The following is a 23,734-nucleotide window of genomic DNA, read 5'->3' on the forward strand; positions in this document are numbered from 1 at the left end:
GACTTTTCTCTCGTTGGTGCAAGTGGGAGCTCCTCTCTAGTTGTGGGTGTGCGGGCTTCTCACTGAGGTGGCTTTTCTTGTTGCGGAGCACGGGTTCTAGGGCACACGGGCTTCAGAGTTTGTAGCACATGGGCTCAATAGTTGTGGCCTATGAGCCTAGGTGCTCCGCAGCATGTGGGATCTTCCTGAATCAGGCATGTGGGATCTTCCCAGATCAGGGATTGAACCCAAGTTTCCTGCATTGGCATGCAGATTCTTTATCACTGAGCCACCAGGGAAGCCCAATCTCATCACTATTGACTGAATAGTTCTTTGTTGGGGGAGGGAATTGCCCTGAACCTTGTATGTTTAGCAGCATCCTTGGCCTCTGTGCACCAGATGCTAAGTAGCATCCAACCTCCAAGTTGTGACAATCAAATACATCTCCATGAATATCCAAATGTTCTCTGGAGGGCAGAGTCATCCCCAGTTGAGAATCACTGTCCTAATGTGACAAATTATTGTCTTTTCTTTGCATTGATCATTCCTGCCTTTTCCTCCACCTTTCAGCTGAAATGTCACTTGCTTAGGGAAGCTTTCCTTGCCCACCAAGTGAGTTTAAGGCCCCTGACATACGGTGTGCATCTATATACTGGACTACCAGCGAAGTCCCCCTTGATATATTTTTATACCATTTGGTAATCATCCTTCAGCATACTGGTTACAATTTTAATTTTATAGCTATTTTTATCTGTCTCAATTATTAATTCCATAAAGCAAAGACTGGGAGTGTGTATTTCATTGCTAAATACCTAATGCTTTGCATAGTAACTAGCATATAGTAGGTGCTCAAGAAATAATTCTTAAATGAATGAATGATAGTTATTGAAAATATAACTGCCCTCTCTTATCTGTTCATATTTCTATCATAGCACTCACCAAGTTTCTGCAGTAGGTGTCTATTTACACTGTTTAAGATAAAGGAAGGAGATACCATCTTATCTGCTTCCTCAGTATGTTTCACAACTGCTGGCACATGACACATATTCCTTAATACACACATATGTGCTATCCACCCCTTTATTGAATTTACTAAGGAAGTAAAATTACTTATTGGGCTTTTAATCAGCAATAAACTAACAATGAATTTAGGCTTAATTGTCAGTTAACAAAACAAATGTGATTAAGTAGACACTCCTACTCCAATGTAAATATTATCTCTCATTTGAAAGATACATTTAAGTCTGTACCAACATATCATAAAGTGAAAAAGCTCAAGAAGTGCAGTCAGTTAAAAAAAATCTATCTATAAATTGCCAACTAATTTGGCTGATTTTTTCCCAATGACTGAATGTTTCAACATTAAGCAGAGAAAGCTTGAAACTAGCAACATAAAGGACAGAGAAGAAAACAGCCTATATAAGTTTCTGCCATTAAGTCAGGTTGAAGTATTTTTGTTTCTTTATTCCATGTTGGTTTTTCATGTCCTAAACTGAGTCCAATTTTAAGTTTTCAATTTGACTGAGAAGATATCAGAGAATAGAAAGGAGACATGTGGATGAAGGGAGGGTAACATTTTTCTGCACAGTTCTTCTTAGCATGACTCTTACAAAGGAAGTTTGAAGGCAAAATGTGTGAGATAGGAATTAAGCTGCAAATGAAATTATTGTGTTTAAGGCAAGTGTAATATGCATGCCATGCTGAACAGATACAAAATGCATCACCATAAAAGCATGTTTGCTGTGATCTACAAGTGCTTGTAAGACTTTGGGAAAATGTGCTATGTGAGTGGTTGTAGCCAGCCAGGCACTTCTGTCCACAGGATTTTTCAGGCAAGAATACTGGAGTGGGTTGCCATTTCCTCCTCCAGGGGATCTTCCCAATCCGAGGATTGAACCCACATCTCTTGCATCTTTTATCATTTGTAATAACAAAATCTTTTCAAATTATAAATATCAATCATGTTTGCAAAAATGAAAAAAAAAAAAAACTAAGCCACACAACTGCAATCTACGTAAAGTATATATAAATAACCATGATCCTACCTGCCATTTACTGTTTACAAAAGACTAGTCACACTATATGCATAAATTATAAAGCTCACCCAAATTCTATGAGGTTATTATTATTACCTCAGTTTCACAAAGAGAAAACAGAGAATAAAGGAATTTGGAGCACTTGCACCAGGTTTTGCAGATACCAAGTGGCAGGGCTGGGACTTGAAATCAGATTTGCCTTTTATTAATTTAATGGAAGAAGAGATTGAGAAAGCCTTTGGTATAAAGGCATAAAGATACTTCTTTCTGGGCACCTTTTATATTTTATCGCCCTGATTATCAAATTTCCCCCTTACTCCAACATCTGTCCTCAGACTAGGAGTTCCTCAAGGGCATATGCCATCTTCATTCCCATATTTCCAGCACCTACCACAATGACAAGCACATAGTGGATATTCAACATATGCTTTTTAAATGAAAGAATGATATCTTGTTAACATAAATTCTATAAAGCCTGTGGAAAACAATTCTACCCAGATTTTGTCCATTCAGTTGCAGTGAAGAGCCGTGTTCCAAAAAGGAACAAACTAGTGAGAAAGAACATGAAGTTTGTATTTAAAAGAACTGGGATTGCCTGACAAGGACTTCATTATATGTAAACTTGAACAATTACATAGTTAAAATAGTTAATCAACATAGGATTGTCTCAACACATTTCATCTGAAAAAAAAATATGTTGAAGGAAATGTGCAGTAAATGTAGAGGACTATTCTTCGTTTTGAAAATCAGGGCTCTTATTAAGAATCCAAATCACTGGCCTCCTCCTATCTACTATATCATATTTATAAACCAGGATTTACTTCTTATGAATGGTTTTTGTAATTACTTTCTTTCATGCCCCACATATAGCACCAAAAATTCTCTTTGTAATTGCAGTGCAATGTTTTTCCTAATTCTATTGCATCTAGCATTTGTACATGTTGCAGAATGAAAAAAAAAAAGCAGTTATTGTGCCCCAATACTTACCTAAACTGGGAAAGATTGACCATAAATTATTATTGTGCCCTTTATCAATTTAAATCTTAAGCTTCTATAATGGCCATCAAAGTCAATGAAAATAGAAGTTGTCCTTAAGCAAAAAAACTAGAACATTAGGACATAATAATGATTTCATTAAGTGACAGCTTTTGAAAAGTTTTTTGAAGTATCTCAATGTGAATGATGATCGAGAATGTCATAAGATGTATATCTTACTTCTCTGAAGAGATAAGAGATGAATTTAAGCCAAACTAAAACAACATATCTGTGTCAGAAACAGACTATAATCAGGCATTTTTTTAAAAATAGATTTCTTTTTTAAAAAAAGAGTCATTATACAACGGGTTATTAAAGACTGCCAAAAAAATTCAGGGGGCTCTTCCTCACCTCTGCAATTGTCATTATCCCCTTAGGGCTACTGTCAGCACTGCTGACCTGAATGAGGCTTCTTTGGCTCCTTAGCAGGGCAACTAAGGCAAATTTTAAAAGTAGAACTCTGACATCCAAAAACCAGCATGGTCCAAATGAGCCTTGGCTACATCATTGATTCTGTCACCTTGTTATGCTGTAAACATACAGTGTTGTCATTACTTAAAACACTTTTAGAATTCCTCAGTAACTATTATCTTTAGTGTTTGTTTATGAGCAACTGAAAAAATCAGCTTTACTATTCTGGAGTTTTTGACCACAGGTCATACTACATATCTTGAACACCTATATTCAACAAACTTGACTCCAAATAGCATTCGCTTGTTCCCCCCAAATCAACTCCATCTTCAAAGAAAACAAATGCCACCATGAGTACATTTCATGATAATTCCCAAGGTCTAAAAGCAGTAGTCAGAAAGAAACCCTAAGAAAATGTTTAGCAGTTAAGGCACTAGAATTAGTGTATAGCCTGAGATGATCATTCTAAGAGAATCACATTCATTTGCATGCAGATATTCTTGCAAGATGATATACTGCACACACATATCCACCCATTTGTATTCCCAGAGCAAATCTCAAGAAAAGCGTTACATATAAGGAAAACGTGTGCCTTCAGTGGTATGTGCCTGAAGGGTTGGGGAGGTTCCAGAGTAGGGGAAAAGTGAAAGTCGCTCAGTCGTGTCTGACTCTTTTCAACCCTTAGCTTATACTCTATTGTCAGGTCTTCTGAGTTTTTAATTGTATTTTTCTACTTTAAACCATTTTATGTGTCTCTTTGTCTCCATTATAAAATTGTGTGTTGTAAAGACTCTTATGTGGTATATGAGAAAAGAGTAATAGAGTTAAATTAGCAAATAATGTAAGCACTGTGGCAGCTGTTACCTTGAGTGAAGTGAGAATGCCCTGGCAAAGGAAAAAAGATCTGAAATCTGTTCAATGTTATCATGCTTTTACTGATCAATCTGTGCCCAATTAAAAAATAAACAACCAAAAAATACCCTTATCTAAAAGCAAACTTCAGGATGAGAATTAAGGAATATCTGATGTCTCTGAGGACAAGGGTCTGTGGAGTATTGATAGTACTTGCAATTTGAAGGTTTCCTCCAGAGGGGACTTCATGGTCTCATTAAAAAAAATAAGTCACACAAAGGTGTGATTTTAGTTTGGACTATATTTTCTATTGTCCATTCCAATCTATTTGAAGGCAGCAAAGCAAACACTTTAAAGAAGTACATATCCAAAAAGTATCATAAACAGACAATAAAGACAAATGAAAAAGTGGGGAATCTTGACAGTATTTAAGACAGACAAGGGGATAATTTCCTTAATGTTTGAGAGCACTTACAAATCAATAATAAAGAGACCAATTAGCTCAATAGAAATGTGAACAAAGCATACAGAAAATTCACAAGAAAAAATACATATGACAAAATAAAAGATGTTCAACTTTCTTCATAATTACAAACTAAAATGAGAAAAAGTTTTTTTTTTTTACTTGTCATATTGGCAAAGATTAACAAGTTTGATAATATCTAGTGTTAACTTAGGAGAAATAAGTGCTCTCAAGTCCTGTCATTGGGAGTCTAAATTGGTTCAACCATTGTATAGGACAAGGAAGTAATCAATACTTATCAAAATCTCAAATGCACATTCCCTTTATCTAGACAATTTCATGTCTAAGAATTTATCCTACAGATATATTTTTGTACTGTTTTGGGTATAGATATGATAGAACGTCTATGTGGCATTTTTGCAAAACTGGAAAGAACTAAGAATTCCACAGGAAGGATATGTTTAAAAAGATTCAGATGTATCCACATAACGGAGTACTAGACAGCTCTTCAAAAGAATGTGAAAGCTGTACATGAGCTGATACAGAAAGTTTTAAAACATGCTTGAGTGAAAAATCAAGGGACAAAACAAGACATTAACAGTGGTTATGATAGGAAATGAGTCTGGAGGTGAGTCCCTTGATTTTTCATGAATCAGAATTGAACTCTCCTTTATGGCTGAATACTATCCCATGGTCTTCTTCAGCACCAAAATTCAAAAGCATCAATTCTTCGGCACTCAGTCTTCCTTATGGTCCAACTTTCACATCCATACTTGACTACTGGAAAAACCATAGCTTTGACTAGACAGACCTCTGTCAGCAAAGTGATGTCTCTGGTTTTTAATACACTGTCTAGGTTTGTCATAGCTTTTCTTCCAAGGAGCAAGTGTCTTTTTATTTCATGGCTGCAGTCACCATCCACGGTGATTTTGGAGCCAAAGAAAATAAAATCTGTCTCTATTTCTACTTTTTTCCCATCTATTTACCGTGAAGTGATGATGGGACTGGATGCAATGATCTAGTGTTTTGAATGTTGAGTTTTAAACCAGCTTTTTCACTCTCCTCTTTCACCTTCATCAAGAGGCTTTTTAGTTCCTCTTCACTTTCTGTCATTAGAGTGGTATCATCTGCATATCTGAGGTTGCTGATATTCCTCCTGGCAATCTTGATTCAACTTGTGCTTCAACCAGCCTTGCATTTCACATGATGTACTCTGCTTATAAGTTAAATAAGCAGGGTGACAATACACAGCCTTGTCGTACTCCTTTCCCAATTTGGAACCAGTCCATTGTTCCATATCCGGTTCTAAGTGTTGTTTCTTGGTCTGCATATAGGTTTCTCAGGAGACAGGTAGAGTGGTCTGGTATTCCCATCTCTTTAAGAATTTTCCATAATTTGTTGTATACCATGGTATGTATATACCACATTTTTTTAATCTATTGAGCACTTGATGGATACCCATGTTGTTGCTACTTTTTAACTATCAAGAATAGTGCTATTAGCACTAATGTACATGTGTATGCATTATTTTTAAATAAAAACTAGTTCAAACACTAAAAAGTAATATAGCCAGCAGAACTATAGTCACTCAGAGGAAACCTCCATAAGACAGTGGAAAAGTAGATAGGGTGGGTTTTCTATGGAGAGTTATTGTACCATCACTTACTTATAGGATAGAAAATTTGAGGAAGTCTTCAATAGGAAACAGATTTAAACACATGGTTTTCCTGTTCTGAAGGTATATGGGTCAGTTTGTTAGAAATAAAAATAACTACTTTCATATATTATATTCATGAAAATATTGAATTATACCAAAGCTTCAGAGCTAAAGTTTTACCTTCCCAGTTTACATTCAAGTTCCTAAAAGATAATCTACAATTTGAAGAAACAGAGCCTGAACAGTGCAAAACTATCTTGCTATACAGACTTAGGATGGTTAATTTTATGTGTAAACTTGGCTAGACCATAGGACTCACTTACTGGTCAAACACCAGTCTAGATGTTGCTGTGGAAGTATATTTTGTGGATGTGGTTAACATCTAAAGCAGCAGACTTTGAGTAAAGCAGATTATCTTCCATAATGTAAATGTCTCATCCAACCAGTTGAAGACCTAAGAGAAAAGACTGTCATACTGCGAGGAATAAGGAATTTTGCTCCCAGGCTTGCTGCAACACCCTGGATCTCCAGCCGGCCAGTCTACTCTGCGGACTTTGCCAGCTCCCACAATTATCTGAGCCAATTCTTAAACTCCTTCTCCCTCACTCATGCACTTGCTTTCTCTCTCTCTCTCACTTTATGTTGGTTTGGCCAAATGGTTCATTCAGGTTTCTCATAATATCTTACAGAAAAATCCTAATGAACATTTTGGCCAATGCACTATATAAATATAACATATATTTATATCATAGATCAATCAATCCATCCTACTGGTTTTCTACTTTGAAGAACCATGACTAATGTTAGACTCAGTGAATGTTTATGTTGGAAAGTATTTTAAATATCATCTAAATTGAATCCTATTTTTTTATGGTTGAGAAAATTGAGGACCAAAGAGTTTAAGTGGCATGTCCTAAAATCAAAGAACAGTAAGCTAAGGCCTTCCTAGGATGATAATTTATTTCAAAACATTTTTTGAAGTACATGAGAATAAGGTCACAGAAGGTGTCCCCATACCTGTGTGCTTAGGAAAGGTGAGAGGGAAAGTAGAATTATCAAATTATCATTTAAACATATACAACGTTTGGAAAAACATGCCGTTTCCCCAAACTACTTTATAATATGATTATATGGTTCCTGGAGGCTAGTTATAATTGAATTATAGGGTGTCTTGTTCACATTCTAGCTGGTGAAAAAAAAATTGCTCAGCTCTGCTTCGCGGTTCTCTAAACACCGGCTAGAATACTCATGAGGCAGCTTATAATTCAATTATAACTCCCCTCTGGGAACCATATAATTATATATAAAAGACCTAAGCCATCATATGTTCTCCATTTATTTTTTGCTATGAAAGGATTTGTCTAAAGTCTGATATTAAATCTGAATAGGTCTGAGTCAATTTGCACCTCAAGATTTACCCAGATACTAAGATAATAAACTGTATTCACCTAGCTGAAAGAGACTACAAGTTGATCTGTTTACTCAAACAAAAAGCACATAATATTCTTATCTGTCTTTGGAGATTATATATACAAACACACATCCCATGCAGATACACACTCACGTTTTTAATTGAACTTGTAATGAAATAGTATAGTAAACCACTAGCATAATTACTATGACTCAGACCTGAATAAAAGACTTTAGCACACTGCATCATTAGTTAATGGCTCAAAAGAGTATATAATTTGCAGAAATAAGGCCGGGATGGGGGCGTGCTGATATTGATCTTAATTCAAGGAAACACTCTGCCTCTCTGACTCATTCATTTATTCATTTAGCAGACAGTCACTGAGCACTGCTCTATGCCAAATATTGTGTTTCCCTCCACTACTCAGAGCTCACTTGAGAATGTTCTTGAGCTCCTGAATGTGCACATGCACACATACCTCTTCTAGAACACAACCCATTATATTTTTTTAAACAATGAGTTCCAAAGTTTGTCACTTATTTAATTCCACAAGGATTTCACATACACCCCATATTTAACATTGTCCTTGGCTACAGTATGCGCGAAACATAAACCATACTCTCTAGAATTTTACAATGTAGCTGAAGATCTAAGGATAGCTTACAAGTGGAGAAAACCTAGAGGTTGGCAAGGAGAAGCTGTAGGGTAGTTAAATGTGTAGAAGAGGAGATGAAGCATGCCAAAACTAATTCTGTACACCCCACAAGTTCGACTGTAAGATGTTATGAGACTGCATCATAATTCCTTTGACAATTCAGCCTTTCAGTGTCTGTCTGACTTGTGTTCTCAAGCAGTAAAGGTTTAAATCCCAGGCTATGGAATCTGAATGTCAGGCTTTCAGCTCTGAGACTTACTAACTATAGGATCTGGGGAAAGGTACTTAACCTTTCTATGCCATCATATTGCTCATATGTGAAATGCAGATGATAGAATTTATCTCAAAGGGTTGTAGAAATTAAGAACTAACCCAGGAAAAGCACTTAGAATATGTTATGAGGGGCTTCCCAGGTGGCACTAGTGGTTAAGAACTCTCCTGCCAATGCAGGAGATGTAAGCGATGTGGGTCAGGAAGATCCCTTGGAGTAGCAAACAGCAACCCACTCCAGTATTCTTGCCTGGGAAATCCCATGAACAGAGGAGCCTGGCAGGCTACAGTCCATGGGGTTGCAACAAGTCAGACATGACTGAGCAACTGAACACGAACACACACACACACACACACACACACACACACACACACACGTTATGAACTGAAAGTTCGCACCCTCACAAAATTCATGTTGCAATCTTGACCCCAATGGGACCATGTTAGGAGGGAGGTCTTTGGGAGGAGATTAGGTCATTTGGGTGGAATCCTCATAAGTAGGATTAGTACCCTTATAAAAGAAACCCCAGAGACCGCTCTTGCCCTTTTCATCATGTGAGGGCACAGCAAGAAGTGGGCCCTCACCAGGACCTGAGTCAGCTGGCACCTTGATATTGGACTTCCCAGCCTCCAGACCTGTGAGAAATACATTCCTGCTGCTTATAAGCCATCTGTCTATGGTACTTTGTTATAGCAGTCTGAATGAACTAAGAATAGTTCTTGGCACCTGGTAAGTGCTTAATAGCTGTCGGCTCCTATAATACTTTTGTTGTTGTCATTGTTGTTTTCATAACCTTCATCACCATCATCTTAGTACTATTGACAGGAGGTAAAAGGGGAATTTCCTTCAGATTAAGATATGGCTACCATGTAACTCCATGGCTGAATCATGTCAATGTATGACAAAACCCACTACAATATTGTAAAGTAATTAGCCTCCAACTAATAAAAATAAATGAAAAAAAAGAAAAGCAGGAAAAAAAAGATATGGCTACCACTGGGGACTTTTTCACAAAGTCAGAATTTTTTAAAGGTGATGCTAAAAGATGATAATAATAGCATATAGTAAAGAACAGGGTGTGACTAGCTTAAGATAATATAACTTAGGAAAGACATGGAGGCCAAAAAACTCAGGGGTGGAGGGTTTTTAAGGTCTCTCCAGGGCATGATAAAAAAAAAAGAGTGAATATGAATATGATGATAGTTGTCAAACCAATCCTGGAATCAATAAGTAGATAACCCCTATTTTGTATCTGTCTTTTCTGTCAAAGAGATTTATTTTTGAACTAAAAAGAATAACAGAATCATTAATAAGGATAAACTGAAGCCCAGGATTCATGAGAATTATTAATAAAAGCACTTAATGTTTCTTGGCCCTCACAAAAGATTTCTGAGATTACTGACTTAGTTCTGAGGCTAGGATGCATCCAGTACTAGCAGTCAACGCAGATAAACTCTGAATATGTCTTAACAGACTAACTTCACTTTCCTTTTGAGCAGGCTGACTAACTGACAGAACAGGGAAATAGACAGATATAAGTGTTTCATATTCAGCAAAGCACTTTGCAAAGTCTTTCTTGAGGTACCACTGGCTGAGTTTAAACAACACATGAGACAAACGATGGTGCCAATTAAGTTAATGCTTAAATGAATGAACAACCATATCAAGGTTGAATTCGGTTAATTTCTGTCTAGCAATCCCCTCACCTGCATCCTATTTAACATTTTTTTATAATCCATGCCATGGGTGAGGAAGTAGTTTTTCGATGACACAGAGCTATTCAGAATAGCTAACATGTTGAATAAAACAATTGTGATGCCCCCAAATTCACGACAGGATGGAACTATGAGCCAAATATAACATGTTATAATTTCATAGACAGATATATAAAATCTTGCATTTGCATTAAAAATTGTCTATACTACATAAGTACATCGTGGGAGAAATTGGCTTTAAAAGAGTGCTGTATATAGAGACTAGGAGATTCCAGTTGACCACAAGCACAACGAGTTGGCAGGATGATGTGGCTGACATGAGTATAGGCTATATGAATGGAAACGTAGACTCTTAGGACAAGAAATATGATGCTCATGATCTAATTTGGGCTGCCCAAACTATTCCTTAGAGTGTTGTATTCAACTATGGGTTCCCTGTCTTTAAAAACCCATGGACCAAACAGGGCATGTGCAGAAGAGAGTGATGAGGATGGCTGAACGGCATGAAATATGTCATCCCTGCATGTACTTAATGGCCACTTGTCAAGAAAGCTGTGGACTCAAATAACAGGAGCAGATGACTTACATACCTATAAGGATTTTTCCAAGCCTAAGTCTATGCCTTAAAGAGGGCAAACTGGTGGGAAACTGGGAACTAAAGAACGCAAGACTGGTACTAAATGAAGGGTATTCCATGGATAAATTTCTGCTTGGGTCAGCTTTTTTCTGAAACTCAGAGGGTCTGGGACAACCTTCCCCAGTTCCAACTATGACTGGCCTCTAGCCCAGAGTCCCTCCCTCCAATTTGCCAGATTCTGAACCTAGCTATTTACACTAATAAAGAGGAATAGAAAATCACTGATGATTTTTTCATATCCTTCATTATTGCTTTCTTTAAGTTATAATCCCCAAAGAGTTGACTACATAGGGAACATCTTGCAGTGTTGGAAAGATGACTGAACTGAGAGGACACCAAAGTTACATAAGACTTGCTTTAGTCCATTTTCTCTGGGTCTAAATTTTGTCATCTGAGAAAGGAGGCAGTCGGATTAGCCTCTAAGGTCATTTTTTACACTGAAAATATACTATAATTCTATTACTATTGTGTTAATTTTTAAGGAATACCTATGATTCTTTTCTAAGGAAGTAACAAAGTATGAAAATAAGCCATTGCTTGAGTCAGTGAATTAAACTGAATGAAATAATTCCATGTTTCGTATTCTATTCAGAGAATGCTAAGAACTTTAAGCTCAGTGATTAAATCTGCCTGCCAATGCAGGAGACATAAGAGACTCATGTTTGATCCCTGGGTTGGGAAGATCCCTTGGAGAAGGAAATGGCAAGCCACTCCAGTATTCTTGCCTGGAGAATCCCATGGACAGAGGAGCCTGGCGGGCTACAGTCCATAGGGTCACAAAGAGTCAGACATGACTGAAGCAACTTAGCAGTTTTATTTCTGGTTCTAGTCACTTTAAGTGGTCTCTTGTTTGGTGTTTAGTTGGTTGGTTTAAACTCAGGTCCATTTTTTACCACATTAGTTCAATCTGGTAGAAATTCACACTATCCCTTTTTAAAGAGCTGCCTCTTAGCATAGGAAATACCAGGACAAGCAAAAAACGAACTTGGAGCCAAAATTCTATGCTTGAGAGAGAAGGTCAGAAGCCCTAAAAGGCCACAGAAGAGGAGTGAACCTGCTATTGCTATGAATTGCCTTCCCCAAGTAGGGTTTCTTCAAATTAGAATAGCTCCTTCTAGTTTTTGATTCAACTTACATATTTGAACCTAAATGTGTCATTTACTTAAAGGCAGAAATATCTCACATAAGGAAAAACTAAAAGGCCCAAACATAACAGTATTTATAGATGTAGGATTTAAGGCATAAATGCTTCATTTTCAGTGACTTTTGAATGTAATTTTCTCAGAACTAGAAATGGCAGCTCAGGGAGGGTGGGATGGATTGGGTGAATGGGATTGGCATATATACACCACTATGTAGAAAATGGATACCTACTGAGAACCTACAGTACAGCACAGGGAACTGTACGCAGTGCTCTGTGATGACCTAAGTGGGAAGGAAATCCAAAACAGAGAGGATATATATGTACATACGTGGCTGATTCATTTTACTGTACAGTGGAAACTAACACAACATTGTAAGGCAATTAAAAAAAAACAAAGAAATGACAATCCAGAGACCAATGTTCACTTCTCACCATAATAGTACATTGATTTACAGAGATACACACCGAATGTTAACAGCTCATTCTTGCCTCAACACCTCCCAAAGAAAGGGTTCATTTTCCTTAGAATACAAGTCAACAAGTCTGGGGGAAAATCCAATCTCATAAAAACATCCAATGACATGAACAATTCCCCAAGCATCTTAGAGCATTTATTCCCAAAATAACATTGCTGTTCAAACAGATTTCAGTTTATCATGTTGGAGCCTTCTGGGTAAGGGACACTCTGCTAGAGACTCTAGGGTAAAGAATTTGAAATGCTATTTGTTGACAGGAAAGGGGAAATATATATAGTCTATTTAATGAAAGATTTTCCTATTGCTTCCCTGTATTTTAAAAATCATTCATCTCTGCTCATCACTCCTTGGGTTCCAGTTGATCTATTGTTATCAGTTATCTGGGCTTTCAGTAACTCAAGTTCAGTCATCAAAAGGAATTGCTATTCAAGGACTGGTGAGGCAGGCAAACTTCTATCATGTCTAATCTAGGTAGCAGACCACAGCTTTCTTAATGCTGCCAAAGTTTGAAATGGCTTCTCTAGGTGGTTGTTTCTTGTTTTCGTTTTGTTTTTCACTTCAGAAAGAGATGGTTTTTGTTTTCAAACTTATACCAGAGAAACTGACCAGGCTCCCCCATTCAGCCTTTATACTTTGCCTTCTCATCCTGCCTTTCCTTTTTTGAGAGAATAAAAGTTGCCTTTGAAATATCCTTTAATTTTCTATAAATTCCAGTGAAAAGTTGATTCAGAATTGATATGCAGCGCTAAGGAAGACATATGTCCAAAGGAAGAGTAAGAATTAACCTTTTAGTACCACACACTAAAATATGCTCTCTGGATTTACATTATTGAGCAAAGAAAGACAAACTAATAATAAGCCACTGACCTGGAAATAATCACAATTGCTATGTGATACAGTGAGAATTAGGAGTTGACTTGGGGAAAGCAAGCAAGAATGAAAAGAAGCACTGATAACAATGTTTAGAATTTTCACTTAGGATGAATGACGCTATCAGTTGCCACAGCGCCTCTCTCTTCACACTTCAACCCCAATTATTCCTGCTCACTGTTTTGCTCCATGACAGATATGGAAAAGATCCAGAAAAAACTTAATTAATAGAATAAGGAACAACAACAACAAAAGATTCTTCAGTCAAGAAAGAGAAAGGTTGAAAAGAAAAGGATATGATGGAATCTAACAAAAGAAGTTACAGATTGAATGAATCACTTTTCCAGAATGTAAAATTAGGTAATATCCTATGAAACTGATGAATGAAGTTTATGATCAATGAAATAAAATACTACTTTATATATCATTATCCATTATTTGTTTCAAATATGTTAAATCTATGGGAAAGGTATATGAATAAGACATTACTTAACCTCGAGTTCATGTTTCAGCTGGGCAAATACATAAAACCTAAACATGATAAAAATATTATAAATTATTTAAAAGAGTTATGGGCTATGAGTATAAGGACATATTAGGGGACTTCTCTGGCTGTCCACTGGTTAAAACTCTGTGTTTCCAATGCAGGAGGTGTGGGTTCAATATGCAGTCAGAAAACTAAGATCGCACATGCAGCATGGCTGAAAAATAAAATTTAAAAAAAGATGTGGGGACTTCTCTGGTGGTACAGTGGATAAGAATCCACCTGCCAGTGCAGGGGACACAGGCTCTATCCTTGGTCTGGAAAGATTCCATATGACGCACAGCAACTAAGCCCATACACCACAACTATTGAGCCCACACTCTAGAGTCACTACTCCACAACAGGAGAAGCTACCGCAATGAGAAGCCTATGTGCCACAATGAAGAGTAGTCCTCACTTGCCCCAACTAGAAAAAGAGCTAACGAGGGTGGAATGGGCTACGTCGGAAGTTCTCCAGATAATCTCATTTAGTGGAATGCTGTAGAAGGGATTCAAATATTATATGGATATATATATATGGGGTATTATATGGATATATAATAAGGGGATAGCATAGAATATATATGAGGATATTATATATATCCTCAGTCCTGAATATCCATTGGAAAGACTGATGCTGAAGCTGAAACTCCAATACTTTGGCCACCTGATGCAAAGAACTGACTCACTGGAAAAGACCCTGATGCTGAGAAAGACTGAAGGCAGGAGGACAAGGGGAAGACAGAAGGACGAGATGGCTGGATGGCATCACCAACTCGATAGACAAGAGTTTGAGTAAGCTCCGGGAGTTGGCGATGGACAGGGAAGCCTGGCGTGCTGCAGTCCACGGGGTCACAAAGAGTTGGACACGACTGAGTGACTGAACTGACTGATTTATATATGTGTGTGCATATATATATATATATATATATATATATATATTATGGATATATAGAAGGGGAGGTATTGGAATAGATAACTTTTCAGGTCCCTTCCAAGTGGGATTCTACTCACCCTTCCACAAGAGAGCTCTTCAAATAGATGGAAGATAGATCTAATCTCTTGCACAGTTTGTGGGACCTTATTTCCCCAAGCTGGGGATTGAATCCAGGCCATAGCTGTGACAGCACTAAGTCCTAACCACTGGACCAGGAGAGAATTCCCTCAACCTCAATATTTTAAATCCCTTTATTCATTTTGCAGAATATGTCTTAAACTTACACAATCTTAAGTAAATATATAATCTCCATTAAGCTGGGTAAAAAAACAGTAACTCCAGCATGCTGTACCTTTACCTTCCTGGTTGATCTCTTCCAGATGCCGTCATGTAGTCAGCCCATGTTCCTAACCAAATCTGGCACTGAAAGCTGAGTGTACTAATTCCCCCCAGAACCAACCAGATTCCCATGTTACTAATCAGGATTTTATGTACAGTTAAACCTTAATTAACTGAAGCCCAACTGATGAAACATTTTATTTCATATTCTATACTCAACCTTTATGAGAAAAAGGAAGATGGTGATTAAGTGAGTGGGCATCTTGAATGTATGAGTACTTAAAGAAAAACAAACTAATCTCCTAAGAAATGATCTAGTCCTATTCATCACAAGCTCTTACTTTTTCTGTACAATAAGGACTGATTTCATAATTATGAACTTGAGACCCTGAAAAAATACTCCAAATACTAAAGTAAAACTCAATTATGTTCACTAAGGTAGCAAAATGGACTACAGTTTTATAAAATGTTTTAACCACAAACACTGAAATAAAAGATAGCTGTACTACTTAATTTTTTAAAAGCCTCAATTAACATCCCTTTCCCCAAGTATCTAGTTAATCAGGACTTTTCTATATTATAGAGCCATATGCTTCACTATCACATGTGAAGGGAAAGGGAATATTTCATTTTCACTTCTACACCTACTACTGATGTGACACCCAGGTGTTCAATAAATATTTGTTAAGTGAATTAAAAATATACAAGTACTACTACTACTACTATTATTAGCCTGCCTCAGCAGCCACATTGTCTTTTTCATCTTCAAAAAATTGCTAGCTCTGTAGTCATATATTGCTGTCACGTCATACAAGTAAGGTACATACAATTATAAATAACATACATATGGTATTATGTGCATTAATCATATTAGACTATAAGATACTAAAACCAAAAGTGAACCTGAAGGTCATCTAATTTAACCATAAAACTTTACAGAGGTGGAAACTATGGTTCAGAGAACTTAAGTGACTTGTTAAAGGTCATACAGCTTGTTAGTGATAGCAGTAGGACTGAAACATTGGCTTTTCTTTCTCTTTTCTTTCTTCTATTACAAACTGGCCCTGCATTCTTTAAAGTAAAGGATGAAACAGGTCTACATTTTTTGTGTGCTGAAACAAGAAGTTGCTCAGACTTGTCATTCCATTTTGACACTAGAGCACTCAGGCACAAAGAAGGCTGGCTTTTCTCTCCTTTATGAGAAGGGTGTCCTGTGTATTTATTTTGTATCATTGCTACTCTAAATTCAATCTGATGATGTTTTAAGAGACAGTAAAAGCTAGAATGATGCATCATAGATTTATCTTTTAGTGGCAGTAATGCAGGAATTGCCATCTCCTATTATTTAGTAGTAATTTATAAGAGTACCTGTTGGGCACCAAGACATGAAGAGTTGTTTGTGTTATCACACTAGTATCTTCTCACTTTCTTTTTAAAGAAATTGTAAATCTTGGTAAATGAGTTGCCCACACAGGGACTGTCATGAAGCAAGGTTTGGGGCTGCAGTATTCAAAGTCTGAGGGGCTGTAATGAACAAAAAATGTTCAAAGTCTAGGGAAGAAACTGCAAGGCAACACTGGTAAGCATTCCATCTCTAGCGGAAGCTTCCATGCCACCTTGATTTCATATCTCATTTGGTATTGACAATTATGAATGTTACATTATATTCATAATGTTAGGTAAAGCCTTTTTATGATAAAGGGGGAGGTTTTTGGTCATTTGCCTTATGATCATATTGAGAGATTAGCTCTAGAAAGAAGCTTCAAAAACCATATATAGTCTGGAATGGCATGCTAAAATCTAACCTGGACAATAAAAAAAAAAGTTTCTCATGGCAAACAAGCCTCAATAAGAATTAATGAGATGATAGTCTACAAGAGTATGAAATATTTCAGATTTTACGCTGTGTATCACTTTGAGGCACAAAACAAGAGGCAGAAAAACCAGTATGCTGTATGCTGTCAATCCTCTAAACACTCAATAATCTTTGTGGATACAGAGGGAAATTTTAACAGAAAGAAACCTGATAACTTATGAAAATATTAAGAAAAGTAATGATGACCAAAATAATCCTATTTCTTCAGTTTCTGAACTGTAGTATCTATTGTCTTTTCGAATATGGAACACATTGATGAAGAAGAGATTAAAAGCATTCTAAAACTTAATGGATGATCAACTCAAAAATATCATATACTTACTTTGCTGTTATGGCCAATCATAAAGTGTACCTGAAAAAATAAAAATGCAATTTCAATTTCCTAGATATTTTATGTTTATATTATTAAAAATGGTAGCATAGCTTTTAAATTTATACATCAGAATGGTCATTTGAGGAAAAATGGGCTTTCACAACTTGAATCCTTTATAGGTCCCCTTTTTTTTCACTTTTGTAATGGTGATTAAAATTCAAGATAGGAGTTACCCACAGTGTTTTTCATCTCTGTAACTGTTGATTTTCAACACTGGTTTTTCTGAGTCATTGTAGCTATAAACAGTCATCATTTTCAAAATAAATCACTATGGATAGTGGGCAGGAGGGACTAATGCCTGCAAGGTTTCTATTCAGTCTACTTCACTTCAAGGTCTACTTAGTGCATTTTTACTTCATTAATCAATGGTCAAATACTTAATAAGTTCCTTCCAAGTCAAAGAACATCACTCACCAGTCCCCGTCATTGCAGAGCTGAGTTGTAGCAGATTATTGCCACAAGAGATTACTGAGATGCTTGACAAACTAGCTTATAATGTTTCATCCTTACTGTGTCAGGTAAAATTTAGCTGAATTAGGATTGACATCAAAGGCATTTCTGAAAAGGTCATGATCTTATCACATTGCTTAGATTAAGCACTGTAAGGATTTGCTTCAGGTTGAGTAGGAAATCTTTGAAATTCTAGACAACTTCCGGAAGACATGTGAACATTTCTCCCTCAGCAACCTCAGTGAATTTGTTGGAAAGCCGTAATGTTGACAGGGCTGCTTATGTAATTAACTCATAAGACTGGAAGGTAGTATAGTCAGTGCTTCTTCCATGATTCCAGAGCAGCCAGAGAAAATACAGCCTGTTGGATCACCATTTTTTTTTTTTTTTACCAGCACGTCTTCACAACTCTATCTTTCCTTTACCTGTTCTGAAGCTAGTCACTCTGGGCCTGACTCCTCAAGGCTGGCCCTTCGAGCCTACTTGCTCAGACATAAAACTGATTTTACCATGTAAGTGACCACTTAGACAGCTGTCACATCACATCACACCCCAACCCACCTGTATCACATCCTGTCACCTAAGCTCTTCCAAACTCAGTCTCTAAATGGTTTGGATCAGCACCAGCCAGCAGACAACATGTCTCTATCACCCGAGGACTCTACCACTCAAACCTCTTCATTTTTTTTTTTTAAACCTCTTCATTTTTAACTACTCATCACCAGCATGTTTAAGCCATGCACAACCAGTCTTCAGTCTGACTGCAACAGTTTCCTATCTGACAACAGTCCCTAGTACAGACACCATAAGGGGCTTCCCTGGTGGCTCAGTGGTAAAGAATCTGCCTGCAATGCAGACGTGGGCTTGATCCCTGGGTCAAGAAGATCCCCTGGAGGAGGGCATGGAAACCCACTCCAGTTTTCTTGCCTGGAGAATCCCATGGACAGAGGGCCCTGGTGGGCTACAGTCCATGGGGTCACAAAGAGTCAGACACGACTTAGTGATTAAACAACAATAAAAGACTCCCTACTCCCAAGAGCAACACCCATTACATCAGGGCTATTTCTCACCACACGCCACTACTCACCCTACTTCCCCAGCCTTCCTTCTTCCCTTCCCCATTATCTAGCCAAAGCCTATCCATCACCCACCATCAAATGTCCCTTTGTTCAGAAGGCCTTCCCTGATTGCTTCAACAATGATGAAAGCTATTATATTATGTTTAGCATATATTACTTGACACTTTGAATCTGTTAGTTTAATTGAGGTATAATTTACATACTATAGAATACACCCATTTAAAGTGTACAGTTTAATGGTTTTTAGTTAACTTACTGAATTGTGCAACCATCACCACAAACCAATTTGATAATACTTACATTACACCCCAAATATCCGTTAGCAGACACTCTCTGTTCTCACCCCCAATCCCTGACAACATGTAAATTCATGGCTGATTCATGTCAATGTATGACAAAAACCACTACAATATTGTAAAATAATTAGCCTCCAACTAATAAAAATAAATGAAAAAAAGAAACAGCTAGTCTATTATTTAGCTCTAAAGGTTTGCCTTTTCAGAATATTACTTATGAATGGAATCATATGATATGTGGTCCTTTATATCTAGCCACTTTCACCTAGCATAACATTTTTGAGATTTATCCATGTTGTAGCATGTACCAGAATTTTCCTTTTTAGGAAATGGCTGAATAAGATTCCATTGTATGGGTATTTTACATTTTACTCATCCACTCACCAGTTAGATATTTGGGTTGTGCTTGCTTTGGGGCTATTAGTAATAACACTGTTACAAACATTCAGGTGTGTTTTGTGGGCATATGTTTTTATTATTCTTATGTCTATACCTAGGAGTAGGTCATATGGTAAATTTTTCAAATTTGGTAAATTTACATTTAATTTTTTTTTAGATAACACCTTATAATCTTCCCATTTAAAGTATTATACAAGTCAATACATTTTAATATATTCACACAGTTGTGCAGCTGTCACGACAGTCAACTTCTGGACATTTTCACTACCCCCCAAAAAAGTCCCATACCATTGCATCCATTATTTACAATCTTCACAGGACCCATGGAAGTATTGATATCGAAAGTGAAAGTTGCTCAGTCATGTCCAACTCTTTGTGACCCCATGAACTGTAGCCTGCCAGGCTCCTCTGTCCATGGAATTCTCCAGGCAAGAATACTGGAGTGGGTTGCCATGCCCTTCTTCAGGAGATCTTCCAAACCCAGGGATTGGACCCAGGTCTCCTGTATTGCAGGCAAATTCTTTACCATCTGAGCCACCAGGGAAGCCCCAAGTATTGATATTACACCTCTAGTTTTACAGATAAAGAAACAGAAGATCAGCAAAGCCACACACCCACTAAGTATCATGGCCTGCATGTGAATCCAATCTGTATGACTCAATAGCTCACAATATTTCCACATTACCATATAGTCACTAATCCTCTTCTTTGAGATCACTCTAGGATATTCATTTGATTTCCTGTTTATGTCTCTCACTTAGTAATTAATTATCAACTTCCTTATCTATGTCTTATACTTCAAAAATAATGCCTTGTATCTACAATCAAACCTTTAGTTTATGAAGAGCAAGAAGCACATACAGTAAGTAGCCCCCAACCATCCTTGGGGTTGGGGGACAGATATGTTCCAAAAGCCCAAGTGGATGCCTGAAATCTCAAATAATACCAAGGCCTATGTATAGACAGATAAATAGTATTGAATATATATGTAATCAATATATATTCAATATATTGATTGATAGTATTGAATATCTATTGATTACATATATATTCAATACTTTTACCCTATACATATATATATTCAATACTTTTTTCCTATACATACATACCTATGATAAAGATTAAATTATGAATTAGATACAGTAAGTGATTAAAACGATAATAAATACAAAAATTATAACAATATACTTTAATAAAATTTATGGTAATGTGATCTCTCAAAAGAGGTTACTGTACAGATTTAATGTCTTTTTCATCTTAACTAAGCACTAAACATTCACTGTGGCCATAACATTAGCAGTTTGAGGTGCAACAGCAAAACTAGCACTAATTTCTTTCCCCTTCTTCAGTTTCCTAAAGAGGTTTGTTCTTACCATAGATCTTAGCAACCTCAATAAGTGATTTTTTTTTCCTTCCTTATGAAGTCAAGAACTTTCGACTTTTTGCTTAAAGGAAGCACTTTATGTATTCTCTTTGGCATAACAGAATTGCCAGCATCACTCCTCTTGTGCTTTGAGGCCATTATTAAGTAAAATAAGGGTTACCTCTCGATCAATACCCAAGGTGGCTACTAAAAGGCTGCCCAGTGCTCTGGACAAACTCATGAATCACCTCCAGGCAGGATGGAGTGGACAACGCTACTCAGAACAGCACATAATTTAAATCATGAATTGTTTATTTCTGGAATTTTCCGTTTATTATTTTCAGACCACAGATGCCTGCAGGTAACTGAAACCATAGGTAAGGTGGAACAACTTACTATACTTCCTTTGCTTTCTCCTCAGTCCCAGGAAGTACTTAGTGAGAGTTATTCTTTAATATTAACCTAAATTTGTACTCATATTAAGGTCAGTTTTCAGTCTTTTCCTTTAGTGTCAATATAGCACCAGCAGCTTAAGTCCCATATTTTAGTCACCTCACCCCATAACTACCTTTACTCAGAATTGCTCCAGCAACATGTACTTAGTCTGTGCTGTGCAGTCTTTTAGATCTTCACGGTTTATCTGAATTTGGACTTGTCCTCTAGGTGCTGCTGCAAATATGTTAGACCCTTGTCTTCCCAACTTGATAAAAATCTTCTCATGGACAAATACTATGTCTTTTTGTTTGGGATCCCCTCTGATAACCAACATAGTGATGAATAAACAACATATTTCCAATAAATGCTTCTTCCAGTGTTTGAATACTATCATCTCTCATGATGATGTCCCCCCTGCTCTGGAAGAATGGAACCTGGCATTCTTCCACATGCTTAGGCTGCTATAATTACTGTGTGCCTTTGGAAAAATTACTGCCCAGCCCTGGGCCTTTGTTTTGCCATCTGTAGCATGGGCATTGTGAGAAAAATCTCAGTGGTGTTTCCCACTTCTGAATCATCTGTTCAATGTGCTTACTAGAAGTCCTCAGTCATACATTCAATAGTTTCAGTATTCAATCCTTTTTGCTTTGATATGAATAAAGTGCTTACTAAAAACTCTTGCTACCTTTCTACATTCATTTTTATTAACCTAGGCCAGTTTTCACTTCTTTGTGGCAAATAAGCATGTAATATCTTTCATTCAACTTCAGATACTTTTGTATACTTATTATACTTTAAAATTGCAAAAATATTTTCTCACGTCTAAAGTTTTTTTCCTTCAAAGGATGACCTGCTCTCCTGGATTCCCTTCTTAGACACATCCTATAGCAACTTTCCTACTTCATTACATTTGTATTTGCATTTTTCTTTTCTGTTAGTTTTTTTCTTTAGAAAAAACTGAGACAGAAGTAAGACTTGGATATCAAGTGCTGTTGTATTTCAAAAGAAATGGAGCATTTTCTCATTAACTGTTAGAAAAATGAGCATAAAATTTGATAAGGATTAAAATAATTGGAAGAAACTGGAAGTTTTCCAAAATTTTCATCCAGAGAAACTATTTAAACAGACTATTTTATTTTTAAACAGCACCTTACCTTTATATATAGTCTTGAAAGCACCTAAACTAGCACGTTAATTTCAAAATGTTATTAGATAACATTTATACAGTTAATAATAGATCTTGTTGCCATGGAATCTTAACCGAATTTTCTAGCTCTGAGAGTTGATTTTTCAGCAATTAAGCCCTTAGCTCTAATGTTTCATTAACAGATTTTTTATATGAATGTAATTATTTGGATGAGGATATTGAAAACATTTCCTAGTTTGCAAATGATACTCAAATTGGAAGAAAAGCAAATGATGAAGGAACTGTAATCGAAACCTTAAAGATGCATATTATTCAGGTGACTGAATCAACATAAGGCAAAATATATTCTTATACTAAGGATACTTGGGAATAAAGTACAATCAAGATCTTCCTACTCTCTGATCTATCACCATCTCTACATCTACCTTGACCAAGTCCTCCACTCAACACACACTCCATAAAGAATAGTAAATGAAGTGATCAGGAGAGAAAGGAAAAACTCTTAAAATGATTGGCTCCAGGTAAAGTAGAACTAGGAGATTTTTACTGGTTTAATCATCTGCCAATGCCAAGACTATAAGTCAACCAAAGGAATCCAGTTTATAGCCAAGATGTTCATTATAGTACAACTGGACTTGAAACAACAGTATTGATCATTCTCTTTCTGTTCAGGACCACTGCTTTACTAATTAAAATGTGATCACTAGCCCAAGTGTTGAAACAGATGGAGAAATACAATGTTTTCACATCCAGATTATTCTCATTGAGTGGAAAATCAGAAATGCATTATCATAAATTATACCTATGAGGAAAAAGAGGACAAATCCTGGGGCATGATAACAGAGGATGCGTCATCTTGGGTTGGCAGTAACTAAAGATTTGTAGGAAATGATCAACTTATGTAG

At 36.7% G+C, this 23,734-nt stretch overlaps 1 protein-coding gene across 2 annotated transcripts in view; it reads right to left on the reverse strand.

The window, feature by feature from the left end:
• The window catches only part of TENM1 (teneurin transmembrane protein 1), an 882,499-nt gene that overhangs the window by 720,572 nt on the left and 138,193 nt on the right, over positions 1-23,734 (reverse strand). The window contains exon 3 of one of the 2 annotated variants that reach the window (XM_043896986.1): positions 17,610-17,639. The exons of the other annotated variant lie outside the window; for it this stretch is intronic. The gene's annotated coding sequence lies outside the window, so the exon portion shown is untranslated. The remainder of the gene's footprint in view (positions 1-17,609; positions 17,640-23,734) is intronic. 2 annotated transcript variants of the gene reach the window in all.

This window comes from Cervus elaphus, chromosome X (genome assembly GCF_910594005.1).
Source record: "Cervus elaphus chromosome X, mCerEla1.1, whole genome shotgun sequence".
In the NCBI taxonomy this organism is placed as follows: domain Eukaryota; kingdom Metazoa; phylum Chordata; class Mammalia; order Artiodactyla; family Cervidae; genus Cervus; species Cervus elaphus.